Below are 16,601 nucleotides of genomic sequence, written 5' to 3'. Positions count from 1 at the left end.
TATAATTGAAGGGAAAAATATAGTTTATATTTACATTTTATATGTTAGTTTCAAATCGCCTAAATACGTTTTGAAACTGACATAAAAACACAAACACTATGAGAAAGTATATAAAATATTAGACATATATACTATTATAGTTAAGTATAAATTTAAACATAACATTGATTTGTAAATGTAAATACAATAATAACAATAAATAAATAAAAATATAAACAAATAAATAAAAAAAAATAGAAATAGATAAATAAATAAATAGATAAATACCCTAAAAATATCTTCCAAGAAAATTTGAAAGTAAACAAAAGTCAAACTGATAAATAAAATAGCATTTTAAAAATGAAACGTTCAAAACTGATAACAAAATTTTTTAAACTAAATCACATGAAATGATTAAATTGATAGAATACATACAGAAGAACATTTTTAATTTTTTAACATACAATGCAAATACAAAACTAATTGAAATCTTCATCCGTCACCAGTAGAGACGCAAAATGCTCTTGCACTTTTTATTCATAACATCATAACATAAGAAAGGTACTTAAATAATTTTCATATCTAGCAGTAATCATCAAATGTATAAAAAATGGTAGCAAAAAGCAAAAAGTACATTTCACTATAGAGGCATACTTAAACGTTATGAAAAATGAATCCACTGATTGTTGAGCTTTATCAACGCCGATTTTAAATCTGTACCTGAGAGCGCAAAGTGCATAACTCCATTTTTACATAAAATGGATAATGGGTATTTCTTGCTAAAAAATGTTGACGCTTTTTTGTCTAATTCAGGTATTTACAATTTTTTATTTGTTATATTCAATATTTTCTATTATATATTTAGAATAAGCTAATAATTTTTCTGGTATGTAAAACAAACCACAAATAATTGCTCTCACTGAAAACTGATCATTTGGAGTTACGCACTTTGCGCTCGCAGGTACAGAAATAACGATCGACATAACAATATGTTCTAAACATTTTGAAGAAACATTGTTTTATTTTACTGCTAATCAAAAAAGAAATTTTTTGCATTCGACTCTACCAACGCATTTATTACAAGAAATATTATCAGAAGAGGTAAATTTAGGGCTTTGAGTGCAAAAGCTATTTTTCGAGCTGTTCTTCGAGTGGCTCTCAAAAACATACACTTGTGGGACAAACTATTCATTCATGTAAGAAAAGACACAGGTTTGAAGATTGTCTCCGTAATATTTGATGGGGCACCATCAAATATAGATATGTGTCATTTATTTGGATGCAGCATCAACATTCCCTATATTAAAAATACTTTTGTTAGCAATGAGGTAATAAGATATACATTTTCTATTATCCTTGCCATATCCTAAAATTAATACGGAATGTGTTTGGTGAAAGAAAAAAGCTAAAGAGGGTTCATTAATCTCATGAGAATATATGTATAGAATCCTTACATGCTCTGCAGGAAAATGGGGGTCTGCATCTGGCACATAAATTGAGAAGAGCCGATCTTAATTTTTGTAAACAAAAAATAAAAGTTCGTTTTGCCATATAACTTCTAAGTGCATCTGTTGTCGATTGTTCTAAACACCAGAACTTCAACTTTCAACCTTGTTACCAACTGAAATTAACAGGTAGTGTAGGTAGTGTTTTTTTTTAAATTTTGGCAAAAACTATACAAAGATTGCAACTCGACTGACCTTTAAATAAAATCAGTTTCGTATAGTGGCAATGGATTCAATTTAATTTTTCAGATTTTCATTTCGATATAAAATGAAATCTTACGTTAATATAACCTCAGCGTCAAAAAGACAGGCAAGATTAATTTTTCGTTTTCCTTATTTTTTTGGTGACAGTTTTGTACCAGTACCATGTCAACCATGTCCACCGATTGTACATATTTTTTTATTAAAATTATTTTTTTAACTGTAAGTGTATGTTATAACACTTATAACCGTTTCAATTACAATACAAAGCCTTTTTATAGCAAATAAGTCTGTGGCAAATACGTGTCGTTTTTTTTCTAATCCCTAATTCCTTATGGATACGCCACTGGTAAGAGTAAAACGCGTGTGTGGCGTTTGGTGTCAATTTTGCTTCGGGCGCCGTGCGGTTTGTATCCTCAATGTATCCTCTAATAAAGTCTAAACCAGCTCTAAACCCTAAATAATGTGACCCATGATACAAGTAAATATGGTGTGACGGGCTTGGGAGATTTTCAAAATTAACTTTTGTTAATTTATTATATATAAAACTGTAAAACTCTTGTCGTGGACCTTGTGCCCGACATATAGTGAAAATATTATTTATTTGTTCGTAGGCTGGTTCGTGATGATGGTAACACATTCTAGTGACTGGACAAAGGGACTACTTCAAGTATATGCATTTTGCTTAAATGAATAATTATATTTAATTTAGAAATGAGTATGTACAAAAGAGATTTAGTCATATGAGAATAATTTGGTATAACAATAAATTGTAGTGTAGTTTAATATGCAAATATAATTATCAGAAAATGAACTTCAGTATTAAAACATTTTTAAATAAATTCAAGAAAACCTTATAACTTTGAAACTAAATCTTTGAAAGCATAATAAAACAAACATTTAAAAAATATCTAAAACAAAAATATAAAAAAACTTAAAATTGGTACCATAACTCAAAATTTGGTAACAACTCAAACATTTATAACAACTCAAAAATTTGGTAAGGAACATTATAGTAGTTGCGTGGTCAGCGTTCATCAAACAATATAACTGTTTAACTAATAATTTCAATGCAAATTAATCTTTAAAAATAGATCTAAATCTCAAAACGTTATCCAATCGAGAATACAAAGGGCGATTTATCATCAAAATTAAATTGAACTTTAATAAAAACAAAACTTTGAACTTTTTATGAAATCGTGCACATTGTTGGAGATTTTAACACTTACCCCTTTGTGTCACAACACAAACACACACTAAACAGGCAACTGGCTAGAGGACTCTGGTCTTTTTTGGATCCTTCGATCTTTTATAAGTAAAGACCCCTCCAAAGGAGTTGTTTTCGCAAAATTGTTTACAAGTTACCAGTTTATTTGGGGAGTCGTAAAAGTATTTGTGTTTCCACCAAATTAGGCTTAATTAACTGTAATATGAAGATTTTTAGTGGCAAAATGTGCTTTTTGTTAAAATTAACAAATTTAAACCATGAAATTATAAAACTGGACAAAGACATCGTGTCCAGCCAAACGGCGCCAATATTTAACTGTGAAATTATAAACCTTGATTAGAATGGTGTGAAATCATAAAATCCAAGTTTCACAAGAACAACCTTGATTTTTACGACAATGACGATTGTTCTGATTCATACCAACATCTCCAAAAATAAGTAAATTTATCGCCCGTTACATCTCCTCCCTGCTAGGGAAGCAAATGCTATGCTTTAATTAGCATACATTTGATTTCTGACCAGGCAACTTCCTTACCTAAAATTCCTAACTACTATAATCTTTCTTCTATCCGTCTTGAAACATAGATGGAAAGGCGTCTTCACATAGGGAATGTAGATTCGACCAGATCGAGGGAGGATTCTAATTTTCATGTTTGCCAGCACAATCGAGTCGTGTCACCAAGGACTCCTTTTCATTAACTGTCCAGATTGAGATAATTTTGCAGTAACCTCAATCGATTCTCAAAATTCTTAAAAGTTGATGGTCCTTCAGCTAAGTTCTTTGTTTCGGACTTTAAGCTCGCTGGCATGTGGATCTTCGGATAACATCATTCCCATGCTCAAGAGTTGACTCTTGACTCTACCCACTCGATAATATGTCGATCTATAACACTCATTCCCAATGTGTGTTAGTAAAAGCCTTATACTAAAATCAAAATCCTACTATCTATTGTTAGTGAGAGTCCTCTTTTAAAAAAAGATTAATAATTGAAAAGTAAGACTATGCCAGCAGGGGCAAGTGTTTTAATCTCCGTGATATGCAGTAATAAGATATATATATTTACGCCTCTTTGTAGTCAGTATCATCACTTCGTTTTTGGATGGTTCCTAAAAAATAATAAGACCACGTAACTACTATCTTGGATTAAAAGTAATTATAGAGTTCTAAACTTGCCAAATCTGTATTTGATACGTTTAACTTAGAACTTTCTTTATATATGTTTATGTAATACCCACGGATACTCGGGAGCTTGTCCTTTGCTCCTTGTATGATAAGCATGACGCGGTGGACTACGCACGATAGATGAGGTTGGTTCATTTAACTCCTCTGTTTCAGAGTCTAAGCTGTCTGAACTTATATCAGAAGTTTCTGATTCAGCAGAACTTATTTCTTTTTGAATATCATTCTCTTGTTGGATTTTTACATTTTGTTCGTCGCTTCTAACGATGTCATCTAATGAGACATATAATGGGTCTTTCAGTTCTAAATTTTCACCATTTTCTGTGGATACCGTTAGTGTATTTGGATTTGCAGTTTCGTATAGTTGATTTACATCAATTGGCCCTTCGATCCAATCAAGTTCTTCTTGATCATCACTTTCATCAGAATAATCCAGTTTTAATTGAATATCTTCAGTTTCTTCATTCTCTAGTTGGTCATCAGATTCTGCTGTTCTTATTTTCCAAGGTTTTAATCGCGCTGCATGAACTAATTGTTCATTAGCAGAACCAATTTCGATGATTCTATAATTTACTGGTCCAGTTCTTGAAACAATTCTGTAGGGTCCAGTCCATTTTGGTACAAATTTTGTAGCTAATTTCTTTCCTTTTATAGATGGTGTATATAGCCATACCTTATCTCCTAGCTGATACTCTTTCGTAATTACATTTTTATTGTATTTTTCGCAACGTTGATTTATGGATCCTTCTAAATTTTTAGCAGCTTCTGTGAGTGCTTTATGCATTTGTTTCAGTAAATTTGGTATATATGACTCAGAAATTTCGTACTGTACTTGTTCAGATCTTACGAAAGCATGAAATGGAAGTTCCATATCTCTTCCAAACATGAGAAAGTGAGGAGATTCTTTTGTTGCTTCATGAATTCGATTTCGGTATGCCATTAAGGCAAATGGTAATAATTCATCCCAGTCAGCATTTTGTTCATCTAAATAATGTGATAGCATAGTCTTTAGTACACGGTGCATTCTTTCAATTACTCCATTTGTAGACGGACGATAAGGAGTAGTTTGAATCTTTTTAATACCCATCAAAATACAGATTTCCTTAAAAAGTTCTGACAGAAACTGTCTTCCACAGTCTGTTAACAAAGCTCTAGGCGTTCCATATCGTAGAATTATATTTTGTACAAATGTCTTAGCTACGGTGCTTGCTTTCATATCTGGCATTGGTATTGCTTCTGGATAGCGAGTCAGATAATCCATACATGTAAGGATATATCGATTGCCTGATGTTGTAACATTTAATGGTCCGACAATATCCATGGAAGCAAATCCCCACGGGCATGAAGGAACTGGCATATGTTGCATTTCTGTCTTTACCTTGCCAGAAGATTTTCTTGCTATGCATGAACTACAGCTTTCACAGTATTTTCGAATATCTGTAGTCATGCCCTTCCAATAAAAATCACGAGAAATATTCTCTAATGTTTTCTTTCTCCCTCCATGGGATGCTATTGGTGCATCGTGATAAAGTTCTATAATTTTCCTTCTTAATGTCCTTGGTACTAGCAATTGATCATATCGCTGTGAAGCAGTTCTCTCTTTATAAAATAGTCCTTTTCTTGATTTATAAAATCCCTCAATAGTAATTAACTTTTGAATATCTTTATCTTCACTTTGTAGTTCTTTTAATCTATCTAGATCGTATAAAATTGGAGTGCAATTGTCGTTAATATGTCTTAATGTTCTAACTAAACATGAAGATTCTTCTTCCTCTTCTTCATTTTTAACTGTTATTGGATCTAAGGGGTAATCTAATCTTGTTAGGGAATCAACGTGATTATGTTTACCTGGACGATATTCTATTGTAAATCGGTAATCTGTCAAGCTCATTGCCCATCTAGCTAGTCTAGAACTAGGATTTTTCATAGATAATAGATATTTTAAAGGTCGATGGTCAGTATAAATAGTAAAATGAACTCCTATTAAATAAATTCTGAAATAATTAATTGCCCATACCACTGCTAAACATTCTTTTTCAATGGTGCTATAATTCTTTTCGGCTCCTTTCAGACATCTGCTTGCGTACCACACAGGATGTTCGATGTCGTATTTTTGGGCAAGAATTGCTCCTAAAGATACATTTGAGGCATCAGTTACAAGAATAAATGGACGTTTAAAGTCTGGATACTTTAGTACTGGAGGTGTAATTAATGCTAGTTTCAATTGTTGGAAACTTAACTCGTGATCTTCTTTCCAGCAAAAATCCACATCTTTCTTTGTTAAGTTAACTAGAGGCCTAGATAATTTTGCAAAATTAGGCACGAATCGTCGATAGAAACCACAAAGTCCTAAAAATGCTCTAATCTCACGTGGATTTGTTGGTTGAGGGTACAATTCTATTGCTTTAGTTTTCTCAGGATCTACTTGGCATCCTTTTCCTGATATGATGTGTCCTAAATACTTTGCTTCTTTTACAAAAAACTGACATTTCGTTGGTTTAAACTGTAAATTAGCCTCTCATTCGTAAAAATACGTTTCTCAATCGATCTAAATGAATGGTTATATCTTCATTACTAAAAACAATTAAGTCATCCATATATACGAGACATTCAAGTCCTATCATTCCTGAGAATACGGTAGACATTAATCTTTGATAAGTTGCTGGTGAATTTGCCATACCCATTCCTAAACGTTTCCCAATGCCCGGTAGGTGTACTAAAGGCACTTTTCTCTTGGTCTTCTGGATATAAAGGTATTTGAAAGAAGCCCATTGCTAAGTCCAATACAGAAAATAAGCTTGATCTCGTGATGTGCTTTATATCTTGCGCAAAACTGTATTACTGTTTTCAAAATTTGTTTATGGTTACTGTGTTTACAAAATAACTCTTCATTCTAGTACCAAAATGCACAAATTTAAATACAGTGTGTACTTAAAACAAAAAAACTGGAAACAACGGAATCATCTTAAACACCTGTCAATCCTCTTTCAATTGTTTTAATTAAAAATAATCACCACCTGGAATATTTATAAAATAACTGCGATTTTGGCCTCTTTTTTTTACGGATATAACTAGATCTGTCAATCTACTAAAATTTATTATTCTATTTATTGATCTTGTCATTTACTGAAATAAATTCCTAAATTAATGACTAATAATTTCCAAAAATAAGTTAGTCACTAAACACCATTTTTACTGTTTTTATAACATTTCTAAAATTTAATGAAAAAAAAATTTTTTTTCATGAAAATAATGCACTTATCCATCACATTTTTTAACCGCCTTTTTTTTAACTGTATCTTTGATACTGACATTATGCAAATTTAAAATTTTAATTTCTACGTAACTCAGGATTTTCGTCGATTGCAATAACCCTACATAAGCAAGTATTTAGGAAGTAAAATTTACGCATTTTTCGCTCGATCGTAAAATAGTTCAATCTGACCTCATAAGCCATCCCACACATCCCGCACGCATTCACGTCACTTTGGAGTGTGGCTAATGTGTTAATTATGGTCATTAAAATCGTTCGCGCCAGGTCCGTACTCAAGTATTACCAGTCAAAAAACAAATTCTCGAAAATAACGCTCAAAAGTCCTTACCATTTCTTTTCTCTTTCTAAACAACAGTATTTCTCAACAATTATTGAATAAAATATTAAAAATTAAGTTTTTCAATTTTTCTAGAACGCACAATTCTCAAACAAACAAAAGCATATACATCCAGTTCAAAAACCAATCCTACCGACTGCGCCAAATTTTCTCCTATATGTGACGGGCTTGGGAGATTTTCAAAATTAACTTTTGTTAATTTATTATATATAAAACTGTAAAACTCTTGTCGTGGACCTTGTGCCCGACATATAGTGAAAATATTATTTATTTGTTCGTAGGCTGGTTCGTGATGATGGTAACACATTCTAGTGACTGGACAAAGGGACTACTTCAAGTATATGCATTTTGCTTAAATGAATAATTATATTTAATTTAGAAATGAGTATGTACAAAAGAGATTTAGTCATATGAGAATAATTTGGTATAACAATAAATTGTAGTGTAGTTTAATATGCAAATATAATTATCAGAAAATGAACTTCAGTATTAAAACATTTTTAAATAAATTCAAGAAAACCTTATAACTTTGAAACTAAATCTTTGAAAGCATAATAAAACAAACATTTAAAAAATATCTAAAACAAAAATATAAAAAAACTTAAAATTGGTACCATAACTCAAAATTTGGTAACAACTCAAACATTTATAACAACTCAAAAATTTGGTAAGGAACATTATAGTAGTTGCGTGGTCAGCGTTCATCAAACAATATAACTGTTTAACTAATAATTTCAATGCAAATTAATCTTTAAAAATAGATCTAAATCTCAAAACGTTATCCAATCGAGAATACAAAGGGCGATTTATCATCAAAATTAAATTGAACTTTAATAAAAACAAAACTTTGAACTTTTTATGAAATCGTGCACATTGTTGGAGATTTTAACACTTACCCCTTTGTGTCACAACACAAACACACACTAAACAGGCAACTGGCTAGAGGACTCTGGTCTTTTTTGGATCCTTCGATCTTTTATAAGTAAAGACCCCTCCAAAGGAGTTGTTTTCGCAAAATTGTTTACAAGTTACCAGTTTATTTGGGGAGTCGTAAAAGTATTTGTGTTTCCACCAAATTAGGCTTAATTAACTGTAATATGAAGATTTTTAGTGGCAAAATGTGCTTTTTGTTAAAATTAACAAATTTAAACCATGAAATTATAAAACTGGACAAAGACATCGTGTCCAGCCAAACGGCGCCAATATTTAACTGTGAAATTATAAACCTTGATTAGAATGGTGTGAAATCATAAAATCCAAGTTTCACAAGAACAACCTTGATTTTTACGACAATGACGATTGTTCTGATTCATACCAACATCTCCAAAAATAAGTAAATTTATCGCCCGTTACAATGGTATGGACATACGCAGGTTTGCTGACGTCACCTGGCTGTATTCAGGCGGGAAATTGAAATATTTACCGAGCCCAACTAAAGTCACTAGATCTACTATTACTTTTAGAAAGTACGGCAAACTGCCTGTGGTCGGAATTCGACAGAGAGGAACCTAACCTATGTGTTAAACAAAGATAGCGCGAGGCTAGTAATTTTCGCTATCTGTCAACGAAAGGTTGATGTGTTTACGATTTGAGGTTACGACAGACTGTACTAGAATTATTGAGTTAACGGACCGGAAAGAACACTATTCCAGTCCCAAAGTAACTCCAGCCCTATTCAACGAGAAAGTGTGACCGGTAACCAGCAAACAGTCGTGGAAGACGTGTTACCACCAAGGCAATTGACGGCCAAATGACAGTAACAGGATCGCCATACTGGTTAATAGTTGTGTATTAAATTATTGGTTTGTACTTACCAAATGTACGAGATTCTTTGTACAATTATTATTACTATTCACAATCAGTGTAAAAACAATTTGCAATGTTTCACAATTTTTATTCTGCAGAGTATCTTCGGCTGAAATATACATATTTTCTTATTATTTGCTATCATCCCCGCTATTTTTTTAACAACGCTAGGTCGCTAGCAAACCACCAATTTGTTTTTTCGCCTCCTGACATGTAAACAAAACATTCATACACCTTTGACATGCCGCGTAACAATGACTTTACGCACCAAATATCAATTTACCGTTGCTTTACCGCCTTTGGGTGCCAAAGTAATTCAATATGCATTAGCCTCTAGAAGCTGTAATAAAAAAAGTTCTGTATATATAATAAAAGAAAACATACTAGAATACTACTTTACATCATGTTTTGTTCGATCAAAACTTTTGAAATAGAAAAAATGAATTATTTAAAAAAAAAATCACATGGCGCCATCTCGTGGCTGTCGGTATTATAGATTCCTTCAGTAAACGTCAAGTCTAGAACACTGCCGGCTGTATTATATCCTGCCTGTTCATTTCCACAAAAATGCATTGAAAAAATTTTGCCGCAAGGGCGTGAGGGCAGCACTGGAGGGGCGCTTTTGACCTTGACAATTTTCAAACAAACTTCAAATTTGAAGGTTTATAAATAGGTTAAATCGGGTTAGGTTAAATGTTTTGAACAATTTATTAAACGGTTAAACGTTGAATCATACATCGTATCCTCTCTATGGTGCTAAATGGTTGAAAATTACAACAAAAAGGACTAGCAAAGGTGAAATTTTGCAAAAGGCACTTCTCGATTTCCCATTAACTGTTTCCCGAAAGGAATTCTACATCACCCCCTGTTCACGTTCCTCACCTTCAAAAGTTGTACAACTGTTTTCTTGTGTTCCCGACATTACTCCTCGCGTGTTGGTGACTATAAAAAGTTAGGTTATATTGGAAACAGCTTTTCCCGTTAAAGAGTGTATGAATTGGGAAATTTAACATTTTTTTTTGTAGCAAAAGGAAACATTTGAAGGTAAGGAACGTGATTAGGGGGTGGTGTAGAAGAATTGTAACCAAACAGTTTGTGTGAAATCGAGAAGTGCCTTTTGTAAAATTTCACCCTAATTAGCGCTGGAAGAATATAAAAAAACAGACAGGTATGTTTATAATTTTAATACTTTTCTTGAATGGGGTTTATGGGTCAAATTACTAAACAATGTAACATTTTCAGTTCTTGTATAACCAAAATTTGCAAAAATTGGTTTCAACACTTTAGATAATATTAAGTTTGCAACCATTACTTTGTGGTTTTTATCTTCACAAGGCAAAAAAGCTGAACTGGCAATTGGCTCCAATAACAAAGACTCCACCACAGTTCTTGGATGATGATTTACTGGTATATGTTCCAAAATATCAAATGTAATTTTTATAATTTTATTTATAAAATTTGTGAATGATCTTGTGGGATATTTTAATTTTCCTCTGTCTTGCAGATATATCAAGTCAAGCAACGGGGTAGATTTTGCGGTGGTTAGTAATGAATCTAAACAATTTTTGCATTCTAACCTTTCTTCAATTGTTCTACAAATATATCAAGATAAAAACGCAACTGATGCAGAGTTGATATCTGTGAAAATGGTATTAACGAATGTTAATTTATGAAGGTCACTAATTTCTTCAATTATACTGTCAGGTATATGTATATTTGTTTCTGTTGTAGATCTTTTAGAAGACTGAATTTGACCAATTTTACTCAGGTGATTACAGTGTGAATATACATTTGCTGATTCGGAAGTTGTTACTAAACCTGACTTAATTATTCGTTTAATAGCATAGTGTGCAGCCCTGGCATCAGTAGCGTCCTGAGAACCACCGCATAATCTGACATTGCTAAACATCGATTCAACTGCATCTGAGCTAAATGCTCGCGTCAAGACATAGAAAAAGCCACTCTCTTCAAGTAAATACTTGATACATTCTGCAGTGCTTTTGGCAGTGAATTTTACTGCTTCTGCAGTCTCTTTAGTCAATCCCGTCATTTTATTTGCCTTTGAACATAATTGAATGGAATCTATAAAAGCAGGTAAAGTTTTTAACATCCATAGAAGGCGTTCATCATTAATATCTGTATATGGAGCACTATTTTCATTTACTTGCCGGATGTGCTGAGTTTTGTCATTGACATCATGAATTTTAAAAAATGTGTGCATCATTTCCATAAACTTTAGAGTCTCTTCAACATCAACAAAACCTGGATTGTTATATTTTCCCAAATACTCTATTGCTGCTCTTACTTCTATGGAAAATACTTGCACAGCACGACGGACGTTCATCTTTTCTAAATTGGTTGGGCAAATATGCTTCCTGGTCAAAAACTTTACCGGTTTAACAATTAATTTGTGTTGCATATCATATATTTTCTTTAAAAATCGTGCAGAAATAATACCGTTACCAGAATGCATGTCATGGTCCAAAAATATGTTCCTCAAATTTTTAATAATATGACAGTAATCAAAGCTCATAAATAATGGTATTGTTGGTTCTATTGGATGTTGAATATGAGTCATTAAATTATTACTTGATGACAGAGATTTGAAAAGGGCCACATTTGACTTATGGTTATCTGTCACAATTCTTAAAACCGTAAATCCGCAATTATGTAAAAGTTTCATTACTTTTAACGTCAAATTCACAAAATCTATGTTTTTTAGAGTTCGATGGAAGAAATATCCGGCGGGTATCGTGTACTTAGTAGTCATGCCGTGAACAACGTAACATAACATTTTGTTGGCCAACGTTGGTTTTTTTCCAATTGTTTGACTACTCTCATTGGTAGTCTCTAACCCATAGAATTTGTCTTCTGTACGGCTGTAACACAGTTTTTCCTTGATGGACATGTCGTCAACAATTAAACTACAAATCCTTTCAACGGGTTGTAGCACTTCGGCTTCTGCTTTCAAGCGTGCCTCTATAAGTCCTGTAACATCTTGTCCATTTCCTATATACCGTTCTAAAGTACTTCGACTAGGTAATTTCAATATAGAAGCTTTACCATAGTTGTATCCCTTTGGGGATGAAATCCTCCAGGCAATACATGATCTTACAGTTACTTCTGACCATCTAGATTTTTGTTTGTTGTAATTTAATATTTGGTCTAATAGAAATGTGGCTTTTGGGTCGTTATTCTTAGCATCAGCTTTAATTTTTTCGAATATACGGGCTTGATTCGTTTGATTGTCAATTTTTAATTGCAGTTTTTGTAGCTGTTGATTTTTCAGTTTGTTCTGTTTGTCCAAACGGTTTACTTTCATTTTCAGTTTTTTGATTTCAAGTTTAAGTTTTGATATATCATCAAGACGAAGATCAGTATTGGAACTTAATGTTTGGGATTCATTATATAAGGACTCAGGTTCAGAAGGAATTGTTGAGTGACTTAAATCAGGATTCTACAATTTAAAAAAATAAAATTAAAATTTATTAACTGCCAATAAAATATTACTGGAGGTTCTTCTGTCGATGTTGGACACGTGGATGTTGATTGGGAGGGAGGAGATAATCTTGGAGTAACAGTACTCTAAAATAAATAATTATTAGAGGAAAGTTCTAAAAAAAGTGTGAAAATAGGTAGGAACTGAAAAATAATTTTACTCCTGACTTTAAATTACGTTATTAATGTACTGTTCGCTTATATTTTCACAGTTGTAAGGATTGTAATTACAGGAATAACGGATGATGAGGGCTTCATATTTATAGGAGTAGAAGACTGGGCAAGAGCAACGAAGGATTCGTGTAGGGATGCGTAATAAGCATCATCACCCTATAAAAACTATAATTTTATTTCTGTTAAGTTTAAAATGTAAATAAATATACATGAAAAACTGTTGGAACTGCATTTTTTTGCAAGCGTTTACTACCATTTGCTGCAAATTTAAAATCTGTGGGTTTAAAGTGCAAATTGCAAATGGTTGAGTACTGACTGACGATCTGCTGCGTTGGAGCTATAATAATTAATATTTAGTATTAAAAAAATAAGTGTTCAATAACCTTTTCTTACAACAAAACTTCTCTACTTTATGTAGCCATTTTTCTCTTAAGAGGGGCTCAGAGGGAAACTGATGGAAAGACTTTGAGTACTTGGCAGGGCACTGGGGCACAATGCATTTTTTGTGGAACCGCATTTTCGTCCCAGTAAAATTAACGTAACAACTTAAACTATGTAATAATAACGAACCACTAACTGAAGTTAAACGACCAAATAGGAACAAAACAACAAAAAACAAACACTAATTAAACTATGAAATAATAACGAAACACTAAACGAGTTGAAACGACAAAATGGGAACGAAACACCACAAAACAAATAAAAAAGGAACGAAAACTGCAAATCAAAAAGAAAAACAACGAACAATAACAAATGGACTTCACAAATAACTACTTTCAGCGCACTTAAAGATTCTCAAGAGAATTTTAATTTGAATGTCAGATTTGACACCAAAAAACAGTGAGTACCATCCAACCAACATAAAATAATAAAAATTCCTAAAATGCGCCCATCCGCTAGCGCCCTCACTAAAATCGGAGGATACAGTGGAACATGAGTGGAACTACAGTTATGAACAGGCCGTATCTAATGCAGCAGGTCGTGGTCTAGAAAGTCACTTCATTTATTTCCATTTCGAAAATTATTTTTAAAAACAAATATTTTTTAAAATAAAATCAATGTCGGCGAAAAAATTGAATACAATTTTCGTGCGTTAGGCATTTTGCAGGTTTCGGTCCCATGCCACCCTCCGCTTCGCGTCGGGTGGCAAATTAGGACCTCAACCTGCAAAATGTTACCTACCGCACTCATAATGTAAATAACTATTTACGCATCAGTTTGGTAACAATAAACAATAACCCTCATAACCACAAAAACTCATAACTGCCTCATAACCCTTAAAATTGATATTTGACATCAGATGTCAACACAGAAGTGGAAGGTCATTCATTCCACATGACGTCAGATAACGTTGCGCAGAAGAAGACGAGTTTTGGTTCATGGGATGTCCATACCATATTTACTTGTATCATGATGTGACCCATATTTTTGGCATTTTAAAAATTTCGCGCCACCTCTTAAAAGGCCGCCAACCGTTAAGTCTTAGCAGAGATAACAGAGATGTGACAGCTTTTGAATGCTCCATAAGAAATGCATGGGAGCGAAGTGAACACAGAATTTGACGTAAAGGACGGTTGGGGGCACAACATTTGTGGTGGTAAACCTGATATCCTAACATGTATGTTAAATGTTACTAAATATATTACTAGTAAAAGTGACATAACGAACGAAAACACGAACTCTGAGATAACCTCAATTAAATATGATGCGATGGTTTCAAATTATAAAAGAAAAGTCATGTTAACTGCATATGTATGTATGTATTTATTACAGTTACATACATTTTAACAAACAATATACTATTGGTAAGTACAGGAATAGTTCTATAAAAATAACATCGATAAGTAAACCGATGATTTTCTGCAGTTATAATTAATTATTAATCGATGGAACTGGCAAATGCTCTATAAATGGGACAAAATGATTCATTTCCTCTGTTTTTTAGGTTGCTTCTGTAGTTCCCTATTATGGAATTTCAATGTATAAAATATACGTAATCGCACAAATAATGACAAAAGGTAATCAAGGGGGAGATTACTACATGGATGCTATTAAGGCCAGCTGATTTTTAAGTTGTCTAGGAACTTGAAGCAAAAGTGTATTATGTTCAAATGAACTACTGAAGACATTTTCTAATTGTTCAATGTAATATGCAAACTGTTCATATGGAACATTAAGATTGCCATAAGATAAAGTTTCAGAATAGTGGGCTTGGAAACGACAATAATGTAGTCTCTAGAATTTCTGCCACATGCATTTGTATATTCACAGCATATCTGAGAAGAGTGTTTTAAGCATGCATCCACTGAGTATCCACATATTTATCGTAAGATATTTTGTTCAGCTAAATCAAACTCTTTGTACTCTATCCTATGTATTTTTAGGGCATTATGAGGTGGTTGGGAATTATTAATTATGGTGGTCTCACTTAAATTGGAGATATCTTCATTAGCAGATAAGAATTGTGGTGTGATCAGATGATTAAAACAGGACTTGCGTTCGTGGTGTATTTATTTTTTATGTTGTCGGTTCAGTATATAAGGGAAAAGTGTTAGAGTCTGTGATTTTGAAAATGAAAAAACAGGTCGGTAGAGAGCGGTGAAACGGTTGTGTCGAAAGGGTTCTTAGAAGGTACTCGAAATCTTCGAAGGATAAGAATTATTGGGAAGGGCGAACAAAAGATAGGTTTTACGACATGCAGGTGGACGAAGTGAGTGAAAGTTTCAGGGTGATAGTGGTTGGAAGTCAATAAATACAGACTATATACAAATATTACATGTTGCACAATTTTGTGGGATTTGTTAGCCCCCAGAAAATGTTGCTAAATCAAAAGCACAATTACCAGTTGGGTTGTGCTGCATATATTTTATACAGAACAATAGCTTGTATTTGCTTATATTTTAATAAAGTGTGATGCAAATAACTATTAATAATATGAGGATAAAAATAGTTTTATTAACACCCGCACAGAACTAAAAGTGACTAAAGTCATCTTCGCAATGAAAAGGTAACATTCAATATTGTAACTGTATTTGTACCCCTTAAAGTGTCGTCCTTGAATTTCAACGTTAGGTTGTAATAACAATCGTCGAATGGGCTAGAGGGTACTTTTATTATTATCTTCGCTATAAAATTGTACAGTTTGTGTTGTGTATGCACATTTTAGAGTTTTAAAGGATAAGAAAAGTTAATACAAGCATCTTGAGTAATTTAATGTTTTTTTTTATCCATTTACTATTAATCAGGATGTAAACATTACAAAAGCACCAACAAATGTTAGATGTAATATTTACAATCATTTTTCGAATAAACTTAATGATTGTAATTTTTTTAATCTTGTCTTTTTCCATTTATGAGGAACCTAGTATTTTTGGAAGAAAGATTAACCACTTTTGGTATATTCTTACGATTGGAAATAT

At 32.7% G+C, this 16,601-nt stretch overlaps 1 protein-coding gene and 2 long non-coding RNA genes across 3 annotated transcripts in view; 2 read left to right on the top strand and 1 right to left on the bottom strand.

The window, feature by feature from the left end:
* Positions 1-16,601, top strand: part of LOC135137692 (uncharacterized protein K02A2.6-like) — a 197,924-nt gene that overhangs the window by 80,812 nt on the left and 100,511 nt on the right. The window lies entirely within an intron of this gene.
* The window catches only part of LOC135137696 (uncharacterized), a 234,463-nt gene continuing 227,897 nt past the window's right edge, over positions 10,036-16,601 (top strand). Inside the window, exons 1-4 of the long non-coding RNA XR_010281910.1 lie at positions 10,036-10,678; positions 10,753-10,940; positions 11,015-11,185; positions 11,242-11,683. This is a non-coding gene — a long non-coding RNA (uncharacterized LOC135137696). The remainder of the gene's footprint in view (positions 10,679-10,752; positions 10,941-11,014; positions 11,186-11,241; positions 11,684-16,601) is intronic.
* LOC135137699 (uncharacterized) lies at positions 13,337-14,057 on the bottom strand. Its single transcript, XR_010281915.1, has 2 exons — positions 13,576-14,057; positions 13,337-13,519 (listed from the first exon to the last, which is right to left on the bottom strand). It is a non-coding gene; the product is annotated as an uncharacterized LOC135137699 (long non-coding RNA).

This window comes from Zophobas morio, unplaced genomic scaffold (assembly GCF_036711695.1).
Source record: "Zophobas morio isolate AGI-343-1 ecotype UQ-CSIRO unplaced genomic scaffold, CSIRO_AGI_Zmor_V1 ptg000029l, whole genome shotgun sequence".
NCBI lineage: Eukaryota > Metazoa > Arthropoda > Insecta > Coleoptera > Tenebrionidae > Zophobas > Zophobas morio.
The sequence above is the reverse complement of the archived record's forward strand: the minus strand, read 5'-3'. Positions and strand labels throughout refer to the sequence as shown.